Here is a 12,062-nt window from a genome sequence, read left to right as displayed (position 1 = left end):
TGAGAGAGGACTATATATACTCCAAAGTCAGGCAGAAGGCTGCCTGTGGCCTTGGGAATCCAAACTAGCTTGTCCTGTTAATCAGGATATTACACATCTAAAGAAAGTGTGCACCAGATGAAGACGATGCCTTAGACAACATCGGTGGTTATGTCCAGCAGTGTCTAAGGACAAGTCATGCTCTGGTAGACGGGAGCATTTTGGTTGCTTTAAGAGTTTGCTACTGAAGGGCCGGGACATTTCATTGGGACTTGAAACTCCAGACCTCTTTACTCACAAAGGCAGACAAGTTAGGTGAGCCAGGTCAGCCTTTATTCCAACTTCCTAACCAAAAGTCTATGAGGTCGAAAATATATTTCTCAGACACTTCTGCAACAAGGGTTCCAGATGTGGCTTTAAAAATGCCCATCAGAGACTGAGATTTGCATATATTAACTACTATATATAAAAATAGCTAAAAAACTAAATTTCTTCTGTATAGCACAGGGAACAATATTTAATATCTTGTAATAAACTTTAGTAAAAAAATATGAAAAGGAATTCATACATATATATGTGAATATGAAGGACTGGAACATTGCGCTGTACATCAGAAATTGACACATTGTAACTGACTATACTTCAATTAAAAAATATATATATATATATTGCCCTTCAGCAGCATCTGAGTGTCACTGAAAGCAGAAACCCAGATGAATGGAGGCAGAGGTGGTTGGAGGAGCTACGTTATTTTGCTGGGGTGGATGCAGCCGGCATGGCAGAGATCTAGAAGGAATGCGCACAACAGCCACTCACTATCTGAAAGTGAGTTAGTTTAACAGCTTTCTGAAATCCTCACCGCCCCTCCTGATGAGCCAAGTGTCTGGCGTTTCTCTGGAAATCACTAGGCGCAGCCTGGAACTCAAAGGTAAAAATTAAAAAGTGCAGTCAAGTAGCAAAGAGACTGGCAGGACACGTTGGACAAAAGTAGGTCAGAGTCAACAAGGAATGGGGAGGGGATAGAACGTGTGTTGAGGACCCTGAATTCAGGGGTGGATTGTCTATGTTGAGTATTCTGAGTCAGTATGATTAGATGGATTGGTGTGGACTATGGACTAAAATGGTGGCCATCGTTCAGATAAGTGTGTGATTTGGAGTATATTTATTTGAGGAGGGGTTTTTTTTCCCCTTCAACATTGATCATTTCTAGGGAGCAGAAAAATATTCTGCCACACAACATATAAGTGGAAAAGAGATGCTATGGGATGATGGTGGTATGAAAAATTTCAGTACTGCAGTTTCAAGCTTTCCTTAATGAGATGCACAGCAGTAGGTACTTAAAATAAAATAAGGTACTTATAATAAAGACATCATCATATGTACATATCATTTAAGATACACATATGGTACTATAAGTGGGCCTGAAATGTGTTCTGCATTCTAAAATCCGATGAAATAAAATCAGTAGTTCAATATGCCTGTCGGCTCTAAAAACATGATGTAGCTCATGATCACAGAAAGCAAGATCAGCTAGGAAATTTGAGATTTGTCGTTTCCAGTGTCAAAGTTAATATTTTTTGCTTTACTTAAAAAGCATTTTTTTAATTAGGTCTGTCAGCATCCATTGGTATATGGGGTTCAGTAGATGTGTTCAGATGTTCCAGACAGTGAATCAGAGCAAAGACTGAGGTTTAGACAGTAGTTAAATGCCTCACCCGTGTGATCAGCATCCACAAACTGCTTTACTGAAAATCCTTAAAAGTGAGAACTTCATTAAAGCAACGATAAGTGAGGGGAAAAAATAGCTACAGACTAGTGGAAGTTTTGTAACGTGTAACAATGACAAAAGGCTATTCATGAGCATATTTTTAAAAACCCCTACACTTTAATAAGAAAAACAACAATCTGACAACAGGTTGTACACTGCTGTAGGAGAATCCATGCAGGTGGACCCTTATGTGAATGGGGCTGGAGCTGTAGAATTAGTTAGTCTTGCAAGTAACTCAGTTAAACACAAATGCAAATGGGATACACTTCTAGACTATCTGAGTAAACATCTTGGAAAACTTACTCCTCTATGAAGCAATGACAATGGCTTTGTAAAATTTGTCAAAATTAACCTCTGTAGAACTCTGGAAATTAAACCAACACTTCCAGCAATTCGGGGAGTCTTTATTTGAGAAAAAAAAACCCAGCTAAATCTCCATAAAGATAGTGAGTTTTGAGGCATTGTAACTTGATCTACCCCATCCCTGTATCCTCACCTAAATGGTGGCCTTTATAAGCAATAGTCTCACAATCAAGGTAGGGGCAGAAGTGATTTAAAGTTACCAAAAAAATCCGCCCCCAGAGAGCTGTCACTATGTGACCTGTCACAAACTCATGCTGTGCAAACAGCCTGTCCCCAGAGTGTGTGTGGGAAACAATCAGCAGTGAGTATCTAACATTACAACTGCCTGAGGCAGTGGGACCAGTAGAGGCTAACTACGTGCTGACTAGGAAACTTAGAAGGCAAAATTGATTAATGAGACGTTCTGGGGGTGAAGGTAGGGTTAAAAAGCTCCAAAAAATTCTGAGAATTGTAGAAGGTAATATACATGTGTGGCACATGGCAAGGAAAGATCTGAGAAAATCCTAAGCCTTCAACTCTGGCTGAACTTGAGGTTCTGCATAAGCAAGAACTAAAGGATACGGAAGAGCTGCTGACTGCATGCCGGTGCTGAGGGCATCCCTCAGCACGTGGACACACAGCCACCTGGCAACAGCTCAAACGATTGTCTCCAGGCATTGAAAGAAATCACTGTCCAATCATTACTACAGTGATGACAACTAGGCTTTCTTCACACACACTGATCTCATGGTCATGCATGATAAAGAAAACAGACTTTACAGAATTTGTTCAGGAAAGTAACTAAATAAATAGCAGCAGCAGCAATGACAATGAAAGCAACGATAAACCCTGGAGATGAGGAAAATCAGGCTTTCAGATCTGCCACATTGTAATATTTTAAATGTCCAGCTTTCAACAGAAAATTACAAGATGTACAAAGAAACAGAAAAGTTTGGTCATAACAGACGGGGAAAAAGTAGTCAACAGAAACTCCCTGAGGTAGCCCAGACACTGGACTTACTAGACAAAGACATAAATAAGCAATTACACATATGTTCAAAAAACTAACAGAAACCATGCCTAAAGGATTAAATTATGTGCTCATCTCACTGTACAGAGAATAACAATAAATAAAATTTATAATAAAAACCAACTAGAAATTCTAGAGATACAAATATAATGACTAAAATAAAAACTTCAATAAGTGGTTTCTCTGTAGATATGAACTTGTTGAAGAAAAAGTCAGTTAAATTAAAACTACTGAGATTTCCCTGTCTGTGGAACAGAAAGAAAAATGAATGAAAAAAAAATGAACACTGTGTCAGAGATAGGTGGGACACCATCAACAATACCAATACACACATAATGGGAGCGCCAGAAGGAGGGAGAGAAAAAAAGGGGCAGAAAGAATATATAAAGAAATAATGGCTGAAAACTTCCCAAATTTGATGAAAATATTAATTTGTACATCCCAGCAGCTCAACAAACTCCATGTGGTATAAACTTAGAGACATCTAAAATAGGCACATCAGATTCAGTGTGTCAAAAGACAAGAATAAAGTATCTTGACAGCCGAAAGAGAAAAGTGGCTCAACATATAGAAAGGCTCCTCAGTAAGACAGTTGATTTCTCATCAAAAACCATGGAGACCAGAAGGCAGTGGATGGTATCATCAAAGAGATAAAAGGAAAAGACTGTCACCAAGTATTTTATAGCCAGCAAAATGATTCTTTAAAAAAATTAAAGGAGAAATTAAGACACTCCTACAAAAACAAAATCTGAAAGAATCCATTGCTAGCAGGCCTGCCCTACAAGAAATACTAAGGATAGTCCAGCAGGTGTAAATGAAAGGACACTCGCCTGAAAAATAAAGAGCACTACTACATGAGTAAAAAAATAAAACAGTATAAATCGGGCATTACATGTAAATGTTTTGTTCTATTTGATGTAAAGGACAACTGCATAAAACAATACTTATGAAACTGTGTAGATGAGCTTATAAATGTATAAAGGTGCAATTTGTATGAAAATGACAGCATGAGGAGGGGGAGGGAAAAGACTGATACCAAAGCAAAGTTTTTGTGTACTGTTGAAATTAAGTTGGTATTCATGTGAACTAGATTGCTTTAAAACAAGATGTTAATTTTACTCTCCAGGGCAATGGAAGAGAAGGAGGAGGAGGAAGAGTAGGAGGAGGAGAAGAAAAAGATAAAATAAACAAATTAAAATGGCACACTTGAAAATGCTTACTATGTACAAAAATGTGTAGTAATAGAGGAATGGGAAAAAAAGACATATAGAAAGTAGACAGCAGTTGTAACTTCAATCTGATAAGAAATTACATTAATATAAATGAATTAAACATTCTAATCAAAATACTAAAGGCAGAAATAAATGGAATAGACAATAGATGAACAACAGAGAATAATCAACAAAAGGAATAGTTGGTTCTTTGAAAAGATCAATAAAATTGACAAATTTTATCTAATACTGAAAAAAAAAGAGAGAAGATTCAAATTACTAAAATGAGAAATGAAAGGAAGGATGTCACTACTGCCCTTACAAAAATAACAAGGAATATAAGGGAATACCATGGATAATTATATAGCCAATAAATGAGATAATCTAGATGAAATGGATAAATTCCTAGAAGGACATAAATGACTGAAGCTAATTCAAGGAGAAATAGAAAACTCAAATAATCCTACAGTAAGTAGTGACTGAAATAGCAATCCAAAACATTCACACAAAGAAATGCTAGGCCCGTATGGCTTTACTGGTGAATTCCATCAAGTACTTAAAGAAAAAACTAAAACAAAAACAAACAAAAAATGCTTCACAAATTCGTCTGAAAATAAAGAGGTGGGCACACTTCCCAATTCATTCAATGAGACTAGTATCACACTGATACGAAAACCAGACAAAGGCATCACAAGAAAACTAAAGACTATCTCTTATGAATATAAATGCAAAAATCCTCAACAGAATACAAGCAAATCCAAAACAGTAACATATAAAATAGACCACTATTAAGTGGGATGTATCCAGGTATGCAAAGGCAGTACAACATACAAAAGTCAATTCATGTAATACACCATATTAATAGAATAATGGATAAAAACTAGGAATAGAAGAGAACTTCCTCAACTTGACAGAGAACATCTATGAAAAACCTGAAGCAAAGATCATACATAATGCAGAAGCACTGAATTATTCCCTCCCAAAATCAACATTGTACTAGAAGTTCTAGTCAAATCAATCAGACAAAGAAAATAAAGCCTCTAGATTAGAAAGAAAGAAATAAAACTGTTTTGATTCTAGATGGCATGATATTATATATTGAAATCACAAGGAATCCACAAAGTAAAAATAGAGAGAAAAGAAAAAAAAATCCTCTTAGAATTAATAACCCAGTCTGACCAAAATTGTAAGACACAAATGAATATATAAAAATTAATTACATTTCTATTCAACAGCAGTGAATAATCTAAAAATAAAATGAAGGAAACCTTTTCATTTACAATAGCATCAAAAAGAATAAAATAATTAGTAATATTAAGAAAAATATGTGGAATACTGAGAAAAATATCTGAAACATGTATATTGAAAACTAAAATACTAGTGATAGAATTTAAAAATGACCTAAAATAAATGGAAAGCTCTTCTGTGTTCATGGATCAGAAGCCTTATTATTGTTAGGATGGCCATTGTCCTCAAAATGACCTATACATTCAATGCAGCTCTGGCTTTTTGGCAGAAATGAACAAGCTGATCCTAAAACTAATATGGAAATGCAAGATACCCAAAATAGTCAAAACAATCTTGAAAAAGAACAAAGTTTTGAAGTTTCCAAATTCAAAACTCACTAACAAAACTGTGATCCATACAGTGTGATACTTGCAGAAAGGACAGAAAAATAGATTGAGAGAAAAGAACTAAGAGACCATAAACAAAGTCTTACACACAGCCATATAATTTTTGACAAAGGTGCCATGACAATCCAATGGGGAAAAATAATCTTTACAAAAATGATGCTGGGACACCTGTACATACATCTGAAAAGAAAGAAAACTGAACTTTTATCTTAACACCATTTATGGAAATTAACTCAAAATAAATCACAGACCTGAAACTATAAAACATTTAGAAAATGAACAATGAGAAAATCTTCAGGATTTTGGATTACAAATACTTGTAATATATGACACCAAAAGCACAAACAACAAAAGGAAAAAATCAAGTAAACTGGACTTCAGTAAAATTAAAAACTTCTGTGCTTCAAAGGACTTCATGAAGAAAGTAAGAAGACAATACACAGGATGGATGAAAATATTTCCAAAATTTTCCCTGATAAGGGACTTTTATCCAGAATAGACAAAGAAGACTTAAAACATGACAATACAAAGACAAATATAATTAAAATGGGCAAAGAATTTGAATAGGTGTTTCTCCAAAGCAGACATACGAATGGGAACTAAGCACATAAAAAGATGTTCAACATCAGTAGGCATTAGGGAAACAGAAATCAAAATCACAATGACATACCACTTCATACCAACTAGGATGACAAATATATATGATATATGATATATAAATATGAATTTATAAACCCAGTTATAAAAAGTGTAGTTGAGGATGTGGAGAAACTGGACTCCTCATACATTATTTCTGGAAATATACAATGCTTCAGTCACTTTAAAAGCTATATTAGCAATTCCTCAAAAATTTAAAAGTAGAATACATCCCAGCAATTCCATTTTTTGATATATCCTGAAGAGAAGTGAAAATGTGTTCACACAAAAACTTGTCCATGAGCATTTACAGCAGAATTATTCATCATCAACTGATGGATGGATAAGCAATGTGGTGTATTTATAACTATGGCATATTATATGAATACAAAAAGGAATTTGGGTATTGATATATGCTACACGATGGATGAGCCTTGACAACGTCACACTAAATGAAAGACGATAATCAAAAAAGGCAGCATACTGTATGGTTCTACTTATATGTAATGCCTACAACTGGCAAACCCATAGAGGCAGAAAGTAGAGTGGTGGCTGTTGAGGGCTAAGGGAAAGGAAGGTTAGGGACTGACTTACTAAAGGGTACTGGTTCCTTTTGGGGGTGATGGCTACACAACCCTGAAATGTACATAAAACCCTAATGCACACTTTCAAAGGCTGCATTTTATGGTATGTGAATTATATCTCCATAAACCTGTTATTCTTGAAGCTGAGCCCACCTATGGAGCAACTGGCACAGCACTGACTGTGGCATCTGGACGGGGAGTGACCCACCCGCCCACCGCGAAGGAGAGAAGCACCTGACCCAGTGTTGGAGGGGTGCAATCTTCTTGCCAATGGACACTGTGAGCAGCACAGACGAGGGGGCCAACAGAGCAAGCTGAGTTCATGAAACAGGGCGAAGACACAAAGACCTCTCAATAAAACCATTAAGAGCGTTCAGTCTCTAGGAGAACACATCTTTGTTTTTAAAATCTTTTTATACCTGTTTTATTTTCTATTAGCTTTTTAATCTTTACTTTTTAAACAGTTCTATATGTTTACAATTTTCATTTCATTTTTAATTCTCTTGGATTTGATCTGTTATTGATTATTCACAGGTTTTAAATATTGTGTTTTGATTTTTTTCTTCTTTTTATTAAGGTTTTAAAAAGACATCTCAACTCGATTCCTATTCTTCTTCAACTTGCTCTTCTATTATTGATTATGCACTGTTTTCAAACCTTCTTTTCCTCCATTCTTTTAAAATTCTATTTCTCTCTCTTGTTTTTCAGTTTTATTCCAGCATAGGCCTTAGATAGATAAAGAAATAAACCCCTTTAAGGGCCACAATAGATAACTGATACTCCTTAAGCCACAGTGCCAGAGAGATATGAGCAGTTGAAGAAGCAGAGGAAGTATTCCCAATTAAAAGAGAAAGAGAAATCCCCTGAAAGAACGATCAATGAAATAGATATTAATGGCCTATTAGATCAAGATTTCTAAAAAGAAGTGATCGAATTACTGAAGGAATTAAAAGAGATAGTGTTTAGAGACATAAAATATGTCAAAAACAAAATAGTAGCTATAAAGAAGAGCCAAGTAGAATTGGTAAATTCATTGGCTGAAATGAGATCTGACCTAAAGGCAGTACAACACAGGCTAGATAATGCAGAGGAACGAATAAGTGACCTAGAAGACAGGACAACAGAATGCACACAATCAGAACAGTTGAGAGAAAAAAATAAAACACAGTGAAAACAATATAAGGAACCTATGGGATAATATAAAGCATGCCAATCTATGCATCATAAGAGTTCCAGAAGGGGAAGAAAGAACAAAGGGGATGGAGAAGGTATTTAAAGAAATCATAACTGAAAAATTCCCAAACATAAAGAAAGAATCAGACACCCAAGTACAGGAGGCTCAGAGGTTCCCAAACAGGAAGAGCCTAAAGAGACTCACACCAAGACAACAAAATCAAGATGGCCAGACTGAAGGATAAAGAAATGATCCTAAAGGCAGCAAGAGAAAAACAAAGAGTGAGTTACAAGAGATGGCTCTCAGCTGATTTCTCTACAGAAACACTACAGGCCAGAAGGGAGTGGAAATATGTATTCAAAGTCCTGAATGAAAAAACAGATGCAGCCTAGGATACTTTCTGCAGCAAGGCTATCCTTTAGAACAGAGGGAGAGGTAATGAATTTCACAGAGAAGAAAAACTAAAAGACTTTAGCAACACTAAACCCATGCTAAAAGAAATATTGTAAGGTACACTCTAAATAAAAAAGAAGCAGGATGATACAGAAATGAGAGCTTATAACTGGAAAGATGATACTACCATGAATTACAAATAGAATAAACATGAAATTGTAAAAGAAGACATCTAAATCATTGAGTGGGAGAGGGAAGCAAGAAAATATAGAGTATCTTTTTTTTTCTTCTTTTTTCTTAAATTTTTTGTTCTCGGTAGGATGGGTTTGAGATTACATTACTATCTGTTTAGTACACACAGTCACAGTAATTGGTTAACAGACTTACAAAAAAGTGTAACCACAAGCCAAAAACTTACAAGTGAGTAACAAAAACTAAATACAATCCAAGATAACACAAAGGAAAATTACCATACCACAAAAGGAAGAAGAAAGGAACAAAGAAGAAATATGAAATCAACTGCAAATATAAGTTCAAATAGCAATAAACACTCATTTATCATTAATTACTCTAAATGATAATGGACTAAATGCTCCAGTCAAAAGACAGAGTGGCAGACTGGATAATAAAGCAAGAAACTTCAATAAACTGCATACAAGAGACACACTTTAGGGAGAAGGACACATATAGATTGAGAGTGAATGGACGGAAAAGGATATTCCATGCAAATGGAAACTCCAAAAAAGCAGGTGTAGCAGTTCTGATTTCAGACAAAATAGACTTTAAAACAAGGGCCATAAAGAAAGATATATAAAGGCATTTTATAATGATTAAAGGAGCAAAACAAGATGAGGATATTATAATCATTAATATATATGCATCCAACATGAGCACCTAAGTACATAAAACAACTACTAACAGAGATAAATGGGGAAATTGATGGGAATACAATCATTGTCAGAAGTTTTAACACCACTTTAACATCACTAGACAGATCTTCCACACAAAAAATAAATAAGGCAACAGAGAAATGAAATGATACATTAGAAAAATTAGATTTAGTGGATATTTTCAGAGCATTACAACCCCCCAAATTAGGATATACATTCTTTTCAAGTGTGCGTGGAACATTTTCTAGGATTCATCATGTACTTGGTCACAAAAGAAGCCTCAAAAATTTTAAGAAGATAGAAATTATCTCAAGCATCTTTACTGACCACAATGCCATTGAAACTAGAAAACAACTTCAGAGAAACAAAGCATAAAAAAAGGAAAGCATAGAGATTAAACAACATGGTATTAAAAAAAATGGGTCAATGATGAAATCAAAGTTGAAATTAAGGAATACCTTGAGACAAATGAAAATGAAAACAACCACAATAAACTTATGGGACAAAGCAAAAGCAGTGCTAAGAGGAAAGTTTAGAGTGATACAGGCCTTCCTCAAAAAAGAAGAACAATATCATAAAAAAAATCTAACCCACCAGTTAAAAGAACTAGAAACTGAAGAGTAAAAACACCCAAAATTCAGCAGAAGGAAGGAAATAATTAAGATCTGGGAGGAAATAAATAAAATAGAGATTAAAAGTAATAGAGAAAATAATCAATCAAACCAAAAGCAATTTTTTGAAAGAGTAAATAAAATCGAGAACCTCTGGCCAAACTCACAAAGAAGAAAAAAGAGAGAGCACAAATTTGCAAAATAAGAAAGGAAAATGGAGAAATTACAACAAATAACATAGAAATATAGAATATCATATGAGAATATCATGAAAAACTACATAAAAAAAGGGATAACCTAGAGGAGATGGACAAGTTTCTGGAAACATACAGTCCACTAAAACTGAATCAAGAAGAAACTGACCACTTGAACAAACCGATCACTAGGAATGAAATCGAATTAACAATAAAAAAAGAATCCCTACAAATAAAATCCAGAACTGGACAGCTTCACCAGGGAATTCTGCCACACATACAAAGAAGTACTCCTACCAGTCCTTCTCAAACTCTTCCAGAAGACTGAAAAGAAGGAATATTCCCAAACTCATTCTATGAAGCCACAATCACCCTGATACCAAAACCAGGCAAAGACACCACCAATAAAGGGAATTACAGACCAATATCACTGATGAACACAGATGCAAAAAAGTCCTTACCAAAATACTAGCAAATAGAATTCCACAGCACATAAAAAAGATTATACAACATGCTCAAATGGGGTTCATCTCAGGGACACAAAGGTGGTTTAACATATACAAATCAATCAATGTAATACTTCACATCAACAAGAGAAAGGACTAAAACCACATGATCATCTCAATAGATGCATAAAAGCTTTTGATAAAATTCAACACCCATTTATGATAAAAATTCTCACCAAAGTGGGTATTGAGGGAACATAACTCAACATCATGAAAGCTATATATGACAAACCTACAGCCAGCATAGCACTAAATGGTGAAAACCTCAAAAGCTTCTCACTAAATTCTGGGACAAGACAAGGATGCCACTATCACCACTCCTATTCAACATAGGCTTGGAAGTCCTGACCATAGCAATCAGGCAAGTAAGAGAAGTAAAAGGGGTCTAAATTGGAAAAGAAGAGGTAAAAGTGTCACTACATGCAGATGACACGACACTATATATAGAAAACCCTAAAAGGTCCACACCAAAACTACTAGAGCTGATCGAAGAATTTAGCAAGGTAGCAGGTTACAAGATTAATGTTCAAAAATCAGTTGCATTTCTTTACACTAATGATGAATCAACAGAAAAAGGAAGTAAAGAAATAAAACACTTTAAAATAGCACCCAAAGTAATAAAATTTCTAGGAATAAATCTAACCACAGAGGTGAGAGAATTATACACAGAAAACTATAAACCATTGGTGAAGGTAATTGAAGAAGACTTTAAAAAATGTAAAGGTATCCCATGCTCTTGGATTGCAAGAATCAATATTGTTAAAATGGTCACACTGCCCAGGGCAATATACAGATTTAATGCAATCCCTGTAAAATTACTCAAGACATATTTCATAGAACTAGAACAAATCACAATAAAATTTATATGGAACCATCAAAGACATAGAAATTCCAGGGTATTACTGAAGAAAAAAAAGAAAGAGCCTGGAGGAATAACTCTCCCAGACTTCAGACAATACTATAGAGTTACAGTCATCAAGACAGCATGGTATTGGTACAAAAACATACATATAGACCAATGGAACAGAATAGAGAGCCCAGAAATGAACCCACAAACTTTTGGTCAACTAATCTTCGACAAAGGAGGGAAGAATATACAATGGAATAAAG

The 12,062-nt window shown here is 35.1% G+C and overlaps 1 long non-coding RNA gene across 1 annotated transcript in view; it reads right to left on the bottom strand.

Moving 5' to 3' along the window:
- LOC140694790 (uncharacterized) overlaps window positions 1-12,062 on the bottom strand; it is a 36,609-nt gene that overhangs the window by 15,718 nt on the left and 8,829 nt on the right. The window lies entirely within an intron of this gene.

This window comes from Vicugna pacos, unplaced genomic scaffold (genome assembly GCF_048564905.1).
Source record: "Vicugna pacos unplaced genomic scaffold, VicPac4 scaffold_104, whole genome shotgun sequence".
In the NCBI taxonomy this organism is placed as follows: Eukaryota; Metazoa; Chordata; class Mammalia; order Artiodactyla; family Camelidae; genus Vicugna; species Vicugna pacos.
Note: the sequence above shows the minus strand (reverse complement) of the source record. Positions and strands in the feature narration are given on the sequence as shown.